This window comes from Triturus cristatus, chromosome 9, assembly GCF_964204655.1.
Source record: "Triturus cristatus chromosome 9, aTriCri1.1, whole genome shotgun sequence".
Taxonomy (NCBI): domain Eukaryota; kingdom Metazoa; phylum Chordata; class Amphibia; order Caudata; family Salamandridae; genus Triturus; species Triturus cristatus.
In genome coordinates, this window is record NC_140592.1 from 1,140,033,844 (window position 1) to 1,140,047,034 (window position 13,191).

Genomic DNA, 13,191 nt, shown 5'->3' on the forward strand with positions numbered 1-13,191 from the left:
CACTATAGCCGTGCGTCGACGTTGCAGGTGTTCCCAGTGAGCCCTCTGTGCGCAGGTACCCCTCAGTCACCCACCTTCTGGTTATGGCTGGCTATGGATAGTACCGCCCTTTAACACTCAGCGGAGTTTGTGTGGGCAGTACCTGCAGGCAGCAGTGTTGAACAGATCTGGGGAATTCAGGTCCGACAGGAGTATCGCTACGATTCCACCCTACGGCTGAATGTGCACAGAGCCGAGGCGCCGATCAAATAGACATCGCATCGCGAGCCGCCATCTTGGACGTCTTGTTGTTCGGCATTATGTCCAAAAAACAACTCACAGCTCCGTCCACCCCACACCGGAATCCGGACTCACATTATGCAGGGCAAACAGCGTTCAGGTTCAGGACAGCTATATTTCAGGCCGGCTTTTATCGCCGCATCATGTCCACGTCTGGCGCCATTTTCTTTGTCCGGCTCACCGTGGATCGAACCACCAGGCTATCTTCTGATCAGCGAGGCGTCAGCCAGTCATAGCTACATCAATGTGCTCCTCATATCTTCCGAGCGCTGAATCTCCTGCTTCGGCACTTTTACGGCTGGTATATCCGCCGATTGGAGCCAAATTGCCGCTCCGGCCGTCAAAGCAGCGCTAAGAGGTGGCCATCTTGTATCGGGCTCTCTAGCGCCCCCCCCCCATATATCACTCCTACTTCATATGTTTGTCATAGGTTTGTAGAATAAAGAATTTTTCAAGTGGTGATCCAGGGAACTAGGCAAAGGTAACAAAAGGGAAAGAGAATAGCCAGTAGGCCTGCACCAAACACTAATTCACAATAACATTTTTCTTTATTTCTGTTCGCAAAGTCCCTAACTGATAGTCCAGTTTTTTGTTTTAACGAATTCAATTTTGAATTTAAACTCGTAAAAATGCCAGAAACAAAAGAGTACAAATTATTTTGTCAGGTTTTTATTAGAAACGAGAAAGAGTGAAGTCTGTCAAAATTTTTGGGGATGTGTATGAAACACAAATTAGAAGGGGAAACACATTTGAAAATCATTCTCAAACCTTATTTAATGTGGGTCCATAACCCATCTTGATTGCACATATGATGCAAATCGAGAGGAGAGACAGGTTGAGAAACAATCTCAGCGTTATTCTAAAACCTTGTCCCTGCTACTGCCAGCCATATATTTATGTTCTGCGCAATAAGTTACTTCAAAAAACATTAAAATGCTACTTTGTGACTAACACATTGAGCAATTTTCATAATGAAAGTCCTTCCAACACTATTGCATCCGTTTGTATACATAAAATCTTTGACTTACTTGACGGTTTTAAGTAAGACGTCGAAGGCTATGATAAGCCTCCCTAAAGTTGAAGAGAAAACAAGAAATGTCACAAACGACTTAAAAACTAAACAAAGGATTATCAATCGGCAATTGCCCTATTGTTAAAGCTGAATTGCCGATAGCGAGGCAGTGTCCTAGCTTCTTACCGGATTTTGGCGCCAAGCGCCGTGTCCCGATCGTGATTTTTTTTTGAAAATGTGAAAGATTTCAATTTCTCCCAGCGGAACTATTAAATGCAACCCTGCCACCCCATAGGTCATTTGTTGGGCAGGGTCTTTTGGCGCCTTAATGGATAGTCACGGCAACTTCTATATGGATTCGGAAGTGCCAGAGTATTGTGGAGCCCTTAGACAAGAGATAGAGGAAGGACTTCTGAGAATACAGACACGCTAGAAAGGCGGCCATTTTTAAATGGAGTCAATGTGTGTCAATGATCCATTGTAACAAAGGCTATGACAGATGGATAAGAGAATGGTGGACAAAGTTGGTAATGAAAATAACACATCCAAGTTCAAGAGGTCCCAAAAGGTATAGAGAAAGGTGGAAAGGGAAGTGTGGAATGCCCTAACATTACCTACTCATTGCATTGTACATCATCATTCGGTATTATCTATTAAGTCATTCCACATTTTATTGCAGTTTACACTCAATATCATTAGTCTTACAGTTTTCAAGTTAATTGTACCATGAGTCTACAAGTTTTCACCATATTCTAAAATGGTTGATTCCTGGAGATACTTTAGGTGATATTTCTGGATTGTAGAAATACATGACGCTAATATACATAGCCCAAGACTACGTTGATGGAATTACACATTGACATCAGATATTCCATTTTCTTAGCATTCCACGTGTTTACACAAGATACAAATTATAATACAAGTCTTGCAATTTCACCACCTTATTTAAAGAGGGCAAATTTCTGATGATATTATTTGATTATGGACACATATGTGGTCAGTACATGGCTACAATATAAAGAGTACAGGTATAAGTACAAGGATACTGTTCAATTTCTCGTAACCGGTCTGTCAATAATTCAAATTGCATAAGCAAGACACACCTCTACAGTCACCAAGCTGGAGGAAAATCAGACAGAACTATATACATAGAGAGTATATATGAATCATAAAGCATACAGAATCTATTGTAGTATTTGCGGTCTCCCTTATTGGTATAGAGATATGCTGGACTTCCAGGAGATTCATAAAATGTAAATATATTTAGTACAAATGTTAGGGATAGGAGAAGGGATGGCATACACAAAACTTGCCTATAGCCCATTAAAAGAGGTCACATGTCACATTGAAGAAAGACTTAAGTTTTGGCAAGAGCGAGGCCTTTTTTCTAACATTGAATATAGGTATCTTTTCACTCCATTGCCAAGAGCACCCTGTGTATGTATGCTCCCTAAAATTCACAAGACAGGAAATTTCCCACCCGGAAGACCGATTGTCTCCGGCATAGGGCCACCTACAGAACGCTTGTCGGAATACATCGACATTTTTCTACAGCCCCTGGTACTCAATTACCATCATATCTTAGAGATACAGGGGATCTTCTTAACAAACTAGAAGATATAGAATGGACTGGGGAACTTGCATTTGCCACATTAGATGTGTGCTCTCTATACACGAGCATACCAGTGGAACAAGGTACACAGGCTTTGCGGGACACATTATCCTCCAGGGATGCCACACAGAAATGGTGCTAGATCTTATGCGTTTGGTGTTAGAAAACAATGTATTCCTACATCAAGACACATGGTTTAAACAGTCAATGGGCGTAGCGATGGGGTCAAATTTTCACCATCGTTCGCCAATTTGTATATGGGCAGATTTGAAGCGAAACATCTGTGGGCCAACGGTCCCCCCCAATTGACTGGTCAGATAGTCTATTGGGGTCGCTATATAGATTATATTTTTGTCATCTGGGCAGGCAACAAATTGGAGTTGGAATCTATGACGGAGTATCTCAATAACAACAATTTCAATCTTAGATTCACCTCTAATTACAATGAATCTGAAATAGAGTTCCTGGATATGGTGATTTACATTAAAGATAACGAAATAATGTCTCGCCTAGACAGAAAACCAACATCATGTAATTCAATTTGAACACAAGTTGGTCGCACACTGCTCGTCACACCAGCAAGGTGCCCCAAAGGACTGTGGTGAATGTAGTGGCGACGGCGGGTACGCCTATGCCACGATGTATAAAAAGAAAAAAGTATGTGTTGCATTTAGCCATCCCTGGACACGTGTTTCGAGGTAGTTGCCTCTCGTCAGCAGGGAGCAGGACAATGTAAAGGGGTGCCGAGTGGACTGCCAAAATGTAATTAAAACAGGTCAAATACCTCTCATGGCGCACAGGTGCAGAACCAGGGCTCGTCAGCCCGATAGCTCACAGGAGCCGTAATAAGTTGAACACAAGTTGGTCGCACACTGCTCGTCACACCAGCAAGTTGCCCCAAAGGACTGTGGTGAATGTAGTGGCGACGGCGGGTACGCCTATGCCACGATGTATAAAAAGAAAAAAGTATGTGTTGCATTTAGCCATCCCTGGACACGTGTTTCGAGGTAGTTGCCTCTCGTCAGCAGGGAGCAGGACAATGTAAAGGGGTGCCGAGTGGACTGCCAAAATGTAATTAAAACAGGTCAAATACCTCTCATGGCGCACAGGTGCAGAACCAGGGCTCGTCAGCCCGATAGCTCACCCGTACCCGCCGTCGCCACTACATTCACCACAGTCCTTTGGGGCAACTTGCTGGTGTGACGAGCAGTGTGCGACCAACTTGTGTTCAAATTATTACGGCTCCCGTGAGCTATCGGGCTGACGAGCCCTGGTTCTGCACCTGCGCGCCATGAGAGGTATTTGACCTGTTTTAATTACATTTTGGCAGTCCACTCGGCACCCCTTTACATTGTCCTGCTCCCTGCTGACGAGAGGCAACTACCTCGAAACACGTGTCCAGGGATGGCTAAATGCAACACATACTGTTTTCCTTTTACACATCGTGGCATAGGCGTACCCGCCGTCGCCACTACATTCACCACAGTCCTTTGGGGCAACTTGCTGGTGTGACGAGCAGTGTGCGACCAACTTGTGTTCAAATTATTACGGTTCCCGTGAGCTATCGGGCTGACGAGCCCTGGTTCTGCACCTGCGCGCCATGAGAGGTATTTGACCTGTTTTAATTACATTTTGGCAGTCCACTCGGCACCCCTTTACATTGTCCTGCTCCCTGCTGACGAGAGGCAACTACCTCGAAACACGTGTCCAGGGATGGCTAAATGCAACACATACTGTTTTCCTTTTACACATCGTGGCATAGGCGTACCCGCCGTCGCCACTACATTCACCACAGTCCTTTGGGGCAACTTGCTGGTGTGACGAGCAGTGTGCGACCAACTTGTGTTCAAATTATTACGGCTCCCGTGAGCTATCGGGCTGACGAGCCCTGGTTCTGCACCTGCGCGCCATGAGAGGTATTTGACCTGTTTTAATTACATTTTGGCAGTCCACTCGGCACCGCTTTACATTGTCCTGCTCCCTGCTGACGAGAGGCAACTACCTCGAAACACGTGTCCAGGGATGGCTAAATGCAACACATACTGTTTTCCTTTTACACATCGTGGCATAGGCGTACCCGCCGTCGCCACTACATTCACCACAGTCCTTTGGGGCAACTTGCTGGTGTGACGAGCAGTGTGCGACCAACTTGTGTTCAAATTATTACGGCTCCCGTGAGCTATCGGGCTGACGAGCCCTGGTTCTGCACCTGCGCGCCATGAGAGGTATTTGACCTGTTTTAATTACATTTTGGCAGTCCACTCGGCACCCCTTTACATTGTCCTGCTCCCTGCTGACGAGAGGCAACTACCTCGAAACACGTGTCCAGGGATGGCTAAATGCAACACATACTGTTTTCCTTTTACACATCGTGGCATAGGCGTACCCGCCGTCGCCACTACATTCACCACAGTCCTTTGGGGCAACTTGCTGGTGTGACGAGCAGTGTGCGACCAACTTGTGTTCAAATTATTACGGCTCCCGTGAGCTATCGGGCTGACGAGCCCTGGTTCTGCACCTGCGCGCCATGAGAGGTATTTGACCTGTTTTAATTACATTTTGGCAGTCCACTCGGCACCCCTTTACATTGTCCTGCTCCCTGCTGACGAGAGGCAACTACCTCGAAACACGTGTCCAGGGATGGCTAAATGCAACACATACTGTTTTCCTTTTACACATCGTGGCATAGGCGTACCCGCCGTCGCCACTACATTCACCACAGTCCTTTGGGGCAACTTGCTGGTGTGACGAGCAGTGTGCGACCAACTTGTGTTCAAATTATTACGGCTCCCGTGAGCTATCGGGCTGACGAGCCCTGGTTCTGCACCTGCGCGCCATGAGAGGTATTTGACCTGTTTTAATTACATTTTGGCAGTCCACTCGGCACCCCTTTACATTGTCCTGCTCCCTGCTGACGAGAGGCAACTACCTCGAAACACGTGTCCAGGGATGGCTAAATGCAACACATACTGTTTTCCTTTTACACATCGTGGCATAGGCGTACCCGCCGTCGCCACTACATTCACCACAGTCCTTTGGGGCAACTTGCTGGTGTGACGAGCAGTGTGCGACCAACTTGTGTTCAAATTATTACGGCTCCCGTGAGCTATCGGGCTGACGAGCCCTGGTTCTGCACCTGCGCGCCATGAGAGGTATTTGACCTGTTTTAATTACATTTTGGCAGTCCACTCGGCACCCCTTTACATTGTCCTGCTCCCTGCTGACGAGAGGCAACTACCTCGAAACACGTGTCCAGGGATGGCTAAATGCAACACATACTGTTTTCCTTTTACACATCGTGGCATAGGCGTACCCGCCGTCGCCACTACATTCACCACAGTCCTTTGGGGCAACTTGCTGGTGTGACGAGCAGTGTGCGACCAACTTGTGTTCAAATTATTACGGCTCCCGTGAGCTATCGGGCTGACGAGCCCTGGTTCTGCACCTGCGCGCCATGAGAGGTATTTGACCTGTTTTAATTACATTTTGGCAGTCCACTCGGCACCCCTTTACATTGTCCTGCTCCCTGCTGACGAGAGGCAACTACCTCGAAACACGTGTCCAGGGATGGCTAAATGCAACACATACTGTTTTCCTTTTACACATCGTGGCATAGGCGTACCCGCCGTCGCCACTACATTCACCACAGTCCTTTGGGGCAACTTGCTGGTGTGACGAGCAGTGTGCGACCAACTTGTGTTCAAATTATTACGGCTCCCGTGAGCTATCGGGCTGACGAGCCCTGGTTCTGCACCTGCGCGCCATGAGAGGTATTTGACCTGTTTTAATTACATTTTGGCAGTCCACTCGGCACCCCTTTACATTGTCCTGCTCCCTGCTGACGAGAGGCAACTACCTCGAAACACGTGTCCAGGGATGGCTAAATGCAACACATACTGTTTTCCTTTTACACATCGTGGCATAGGCGTACCCGCCGTCGCCACTACATTCACCACAGTCCTTTGGGGCAACTTGCTGGTGTGACGAGCAGTGTGCGACCAACTTGTGTTCAAATCATGTAATTCAATACTGCATGCTTCCAGTGCTCAGCCCAATACAAGGCAATTCCTTTAGGCAAAATGGCTCGCTTGAGGAGAAATTGCAGCGAGGACAGCATCTTTTTTCAGGAACTACACAATTTAGAAGAACGTTTTAAGAACAGAGGCTACACTTCTTCAATCCTCAAACATTCTAGGAAACAGATCATGAAAACAAATAGGCACTCGCTTCTAAGAAACAAGAAGAAAAAGGCTCCGAACGAATATAGGAACAGACTTAGTTTTGTAACAGGATACAACACGCATACCATGCTATTTATAAGATCATACAAAAACACTGGCATCTTCTTACTCTGGACAGGTAATTGGAAAAATGTATCAAAAAAACCCAGAGTAGTCCATAGAAGAGGCAAGACGCTTAGGGACATTCTGTGTTCTAGCTATTTTCCACCCAAGTCTCAGAGACGTACATGGCTACCGGACAAACAAAAAGGGTTTATAGCTGTACTCAGTGTAACATGCGTCCCTTTGCGTGCAATAAGATCAAGGAATTCAGATACAATACGACTACTGTGTACCGGTTCAGACACTTCATGAACTGCAACTCCAAATATGTAGTTTATTGTATCCGTTGTCAATGTGGACTAATTTACATACGGAGTACAATACGTCCTCTCAAGGAAAGAATTCAAGAACATATGAGGGCTATACGTAACAATGATGTGAGTTATCCGCTTGCGGTTAATTTTAACACATGCCATCCTAACTTAAATCTGGCAAGCATCAGTTTCCATGGTATTGCCCAGATACAGAATGACCCTAAGGGTGGGGACAGGACAAAAGTACTTAGGAAAGCAGACTGTGGAGCTAGGCTTGAACATCGATAGGGAATTACATGTATTTCTTACAGACTAAAATCTAAACTAAAGTTTCCTATGCCATTGATTGATCGTGCTTTATCTATTGGCTCTACTTTGAAAGCATGTTACCCATGGTGCTTCCTACGAACTACTAAAATCTAACATTTGTATTAAATATATTTACATTTTATGAATCTCCTGGAAGTCCAGTATATATCTATACCAACAAGGGAGACCACAAATACTACAATAGATTCTGTATGCTTTATGATTCATATATACTCTCTATGTATATAGGTCTGTCTGATTTTCCTCAAGCTTGGTGACTGTAGAGGTGTGTCTTGCTTATGCAATTTTAATCATTGACAGACCGGTTACAAGAAATTGAACAGTATTCCTTGTACTTATACCTGTACTCTTTATATTGTAGCCCTATACTGACCACATATATGTCCATAATCAAATAATATCATGAGAAATTTGCCTGCTTTAAATAAGGTGGTGAAATTGCAAGACTTGTATTGTAATTTGTATCTTGTGTAAACATGTGGAATGCTAAGAACATGGAATATCTGATGTCAATGTGTAATTCCATCAACATAGTCTTGGACTATGTATACTAGCGGCATGTATTTCTACAATCCAGAAATATCACCTAAAATATCTCCAGGAATCAACCATTTTAGAATATGGTGAAAACTTGCAGACTTATGGTACAATTAACTTGAAAACTGTAAGACTTATTATATTAAGTTTAAACTGCAATAACACGTGGAATGACTCAATAGATAATACCGAATTATGATGTACAATACAGTGAGTAGGCAATGTTAGGGCATTCCACACTTCCCTTCCCACCTTTCTCTATAACTTTTGGGACCTCTTGAACTTGGATATGTTATTTTAATTACCAACTTTTCCCACCATTCCCTTATCCATCTGTCATCGCCTTTGTTGCAATGGATCTTTGACACACACATTGACACCATTTAAATATGGCCGCCATTCTTGCGCGTCGGTATTCTCAGAAGTCCTTCCTCTATCTCTTGTCTAAGGGCTCCACAATACTCTGGCACTGCCGAATCCATAGAGAAGTTGCAGTGACTATCCATTAAGGCACCAAAAGACCCTGCCCAACGAAATGACCTATGGGGTGGCAGGGTTGCATTTAAATAGTTCCGCTGGGAGTAATTGAATCTTTCACCATTTCAGAAAGAAACCACGATTGGGACACAGTGCTCGGTGCCAAAATCCAGTAAGAAGCTAGGACACTGCCTCGCTATTGGCAATTCAGCTTTAACAATAGGGCAATTGCTGATTTATAGCCCTATGTTTAGTTTTTAAGTCGTTTGTGACATTTCTTATTTTCTCTTCAACTTTAGGGAGGCTTATCATAGCCTTCGACGTCTTACTTAAAACCGTCAAGAAAGTCAAAGATTTTATGAATACAAACGGATGCAATAGTGTTGGAAGGACTCTCATTATGAAAATTGCTCAATGTGTTAGTCACAAAGTAGCATTTGAATGTTTTTTGAAGCAACTTATTGCGCAGAATATAAATATATGGCTGGCAGTAGCAGGGACAAGGTTTTAGAATAACGCTGTGATTGTTTCTCAACATGTCTCTCCTCTCGATTTGCATCATATGTGCAATCAAGATGGGTTATGGACCCACAAGGTTTGAGAATGATTTTCAAATGCGTTTCCCCTACTAATTTGTGTTTCATACACATCCCCAAAATTTTTGATACACTTAACTCTTTCTCGTTGATAACAAAAACATGACAAAATAATTTTTAATCTTTTGCTTCTGCCATTTTTACGAGTTTGAATTCAAAATTGAATTCGATAAAACAAAAAACTGGACTATCAGTTAGGGACTTTGCAAACAGAAATAAAGAAATATTTTATTGTGAATTAGTGTTTGGTGCTGGCCTACTGGCTATTCTCTTTCCCTTTTGTTTCCTTTGCCCAGTGCCCTGGATCTCCACTAGAAAAATTCTTTATTCTACAAACTTACAACAAATATATGAAGTAGGAGTGATATATATTTGTAAGTGAAAACTTTTATTTCCCGTTTTGTGGGCCAGACTAACTGATGGACCATTCTCTTCATTAAGAACTTTAGGGTTGGATAACTTAATAAAAGCACTAAGAGGGAAGGGGGAGTTACGTGGAACCCTTCTGTTGTACATCCAATTGGGTATATGTTTTCACAAGAGCATTATTGATTCTTTCATAGGTGATAATTGCCAATAACACCTTTTGAAGGACTAATACAGGAAGACATCTTACTCAAGTGAATCTTTTCCGTATAACCGATTTATTCCTTGGCGGTTGACATACATTTTATGTAAGTGGCAAATCTTATCAAATGAAGGCCACTAATAGCTTGTTTACAAATTTCAGCATTATATCTGTATTATACTTATGGATATTTTCCTATTATATTCCTCTGTCCCAGGGTCCCTTGTTATTTGACATACAGGATACGGGTGCTCCTTATGTCCATGAGAGCATTTTTAACTGCTGTTTATGGATTTTAAAGGTAGATTCAGATAGTTATCATAGGTAGCGATCGCATTTTGTATCTCTTATTATGAGATCTTTCTCCTTATCACAATTAATTATTCGGTTTTCGCTTCTTTAATCAAGTCTTTCTTCTTTTTCGTATTTAAATATATTTGTTTCACAGATTTTTCGGTTCTTTCACTTCACATCCACTTGGAATCATATGCTTACCTCTTGTTCACAGGATTTCTACTCTGGCCTTTCTGTCCTCCTCACACGTGTAGTTTCTTCGTGGTGATGGAATCCACTGGTTTCATCTATATCTTTTCTCTATGTTCCTATCGAAGTAGTAGGATCACAAAGAAAAAATCATTCATCAGGCTTATAGACTATTGCTTATTTTTTACATCTGCCTCTTTTTGTAAATGTTTTGTACTGTTGCTCATATTATCTACAGCCTTGAAGAAGTTACTAATGTAACAAAACACGTGTCGGCTGTTTCCATCTAAGACAACATAAAGCCTACATGAACTGGACTTCTGTATAATTACAACCAAAAAAACTGCAATACTTGTAACAGTTGATCATATTGTGTTGCAAAATATCACCAGAACTAGTAATGTAACAATATTAATATATTAAAAAACATTTTCTTTTTGCTCAAATTGACTTATTGGATTACTTGCCTGTGAATCGCTATATAGATATCTATACAGACTGTTAACACTATTTAATGGTAGTGTGCTATAAACTTGAAGACTGTCGAGGTAAAATGTGTGTTATTTGAATTAGCATAGGAGTCCTTAGGTACTTCTATGGGGTCACATCCGTGGTAGCTGGATGTTTCATATTACCTTGAGTGGCACCAACACTGATAGATGTCTTTAAAAAATAAATTTCGAAAAACACTTTTTCATAACTGAGGTGCTACCCTGTACTCCACTGCTACCTTTCTCTGTGCTTTACAATAATCACAAACAAAGCAAGCTTAGTGCTTGGAATTGAAAAATCAGGGTTGGCTAGAAGTCACCTTTATGGAATATGGCCAGATGATACCTACAACATGCGGTGCATGTAGGTGTGTCTAGGTATGCAAGTATAAAAATAATGACCATTTATATGCAGGCAGTTGTGCGCAACAGGGCTTTAATATCTAACTTGGAGTTAAAAAGAACTTCATAAATGCACTAAAAATAACAAAGATTAAAGTGACGGTCTAGTTAGCTGAAAATGTCAGTTAAAATGCAACATTTTAAACTTAAAACACACTTACATTCACCAGTTACAATCTACTGAGTTAACTAGAACTTTGGCCCCCACAATGCCCTATTTGTAACCTCACAGATTTCATAACTCATAACATGTTCAAAGACATCATTGATGACATCCCTGAAAGCTTCTCAAATTACATTGTTGATGAAAACACTGGGCATGGTGCGGGCACAAGTTCTAGTTAGCCCAGTAAACTATAAAAGGTGAATTTCAGTTTTCTGTTTTAGTTTAAAATATTAGGTTTTAACAGATTTTTGCACCTAACTATAATCTCACTTTAAACTTTTTTCAGTAAACAAATATATACGTACATATGTGTATCGCCTGTGAAAACTAATGCAGTAAATCGGCACGTCACTTTTTCACAAGGACAGGGGTTTTTAAAGTCTTGATTGACTAGGCACTGAAAGGAGCAGAAACTGTGGGTCTTTCGTTTCAAATAATCACAAGAAAACAGACACAAAAGGTCGCCTTATTTTGGTGTTCAGATTTCTTCTAGCTGGTTGTGGTGAAAGGGTGCCACACAGTGGTAGTATTAAGGAATACATGTAAAACCATTCCGTATCAGAAGTCGAGGCTCTTGAGCTCTCCAATCAGCGTCCACTGTAGACGTCATAGATATCTACGTGAACATGGAAATGTTGGCTTAGGTTAGATTTTTATTGGGAATTCTATAGCGGAAACGGAAACCCAATATAAGTCCCTATATAAAGTATAAGGGAACCATGACAGCAGAGCCCCTCAGTTTGAAGTAGAACTTAAAACTCAGTATTAGTGTCTCGTTAATACTTTTTGTCTCCACTGTACCGCCTTCAGGTTTCTTGTACACCACCTGACATTTCTAGGTCCGTGAAGGCAGCTGAGTCTGACAGATTTTACACAAGAAACATATAGCAAATATTAAGTGATAAAAAATTGATTCAAAACTACTGAACTCAAAATATATTGTTTTACAAAAGTGAAGCTTTGACAAATACACTCGAGACATCATCATTTATCTCACCAGAAATTCTTCAGTTTAACAAAAGTAAACATCTGTAGCCCCTTCGTGTCACTACCAATGAAAGTAACAAGGAGTTATGAGGAATATATCTCAGGAAGAAGTATGGAGAATTTTTCTTCAATTATTGTGGATGAAACATTACTTCTTTTTGTGAAAAGGAAACGATATGCCTTATTTATTTATGCATATCAATCAATACAAACATACATTTATTTTGACATAATCTCACTTTATTAACCTTATTCGTATAATTACTTGTATATTCATTAAAAATGTGTTACATTTTAAAAGAGAAAAAATAGTAAACATTCAACGTAATTATGCATCCATTTTCTCTGCCCAAGCTCCTCGGTGTTCCTTCCAAATGCAATCCTACAGTGCAAGCACATGATCGATTAGTTAGCAGAAACTGGCATTTCTGGACATGGGTCCACTCCTGTCTCCTGTGTCCTTACTTGGTTATAGTGAGGTCAGTCACGTTACATAAGCCGCAGACATATACACTGCCTTTGACCATGCAGACAGGTTAGGTGACAGCAGGTACATGACAGTTGTGTCTTAGATGTGACGGACACTGGTCCAACCCTGCTGTAATTTCAGAGTCAGTCGCATCGCGGGAAATCTGCTATGTCCCTATAGCCGGC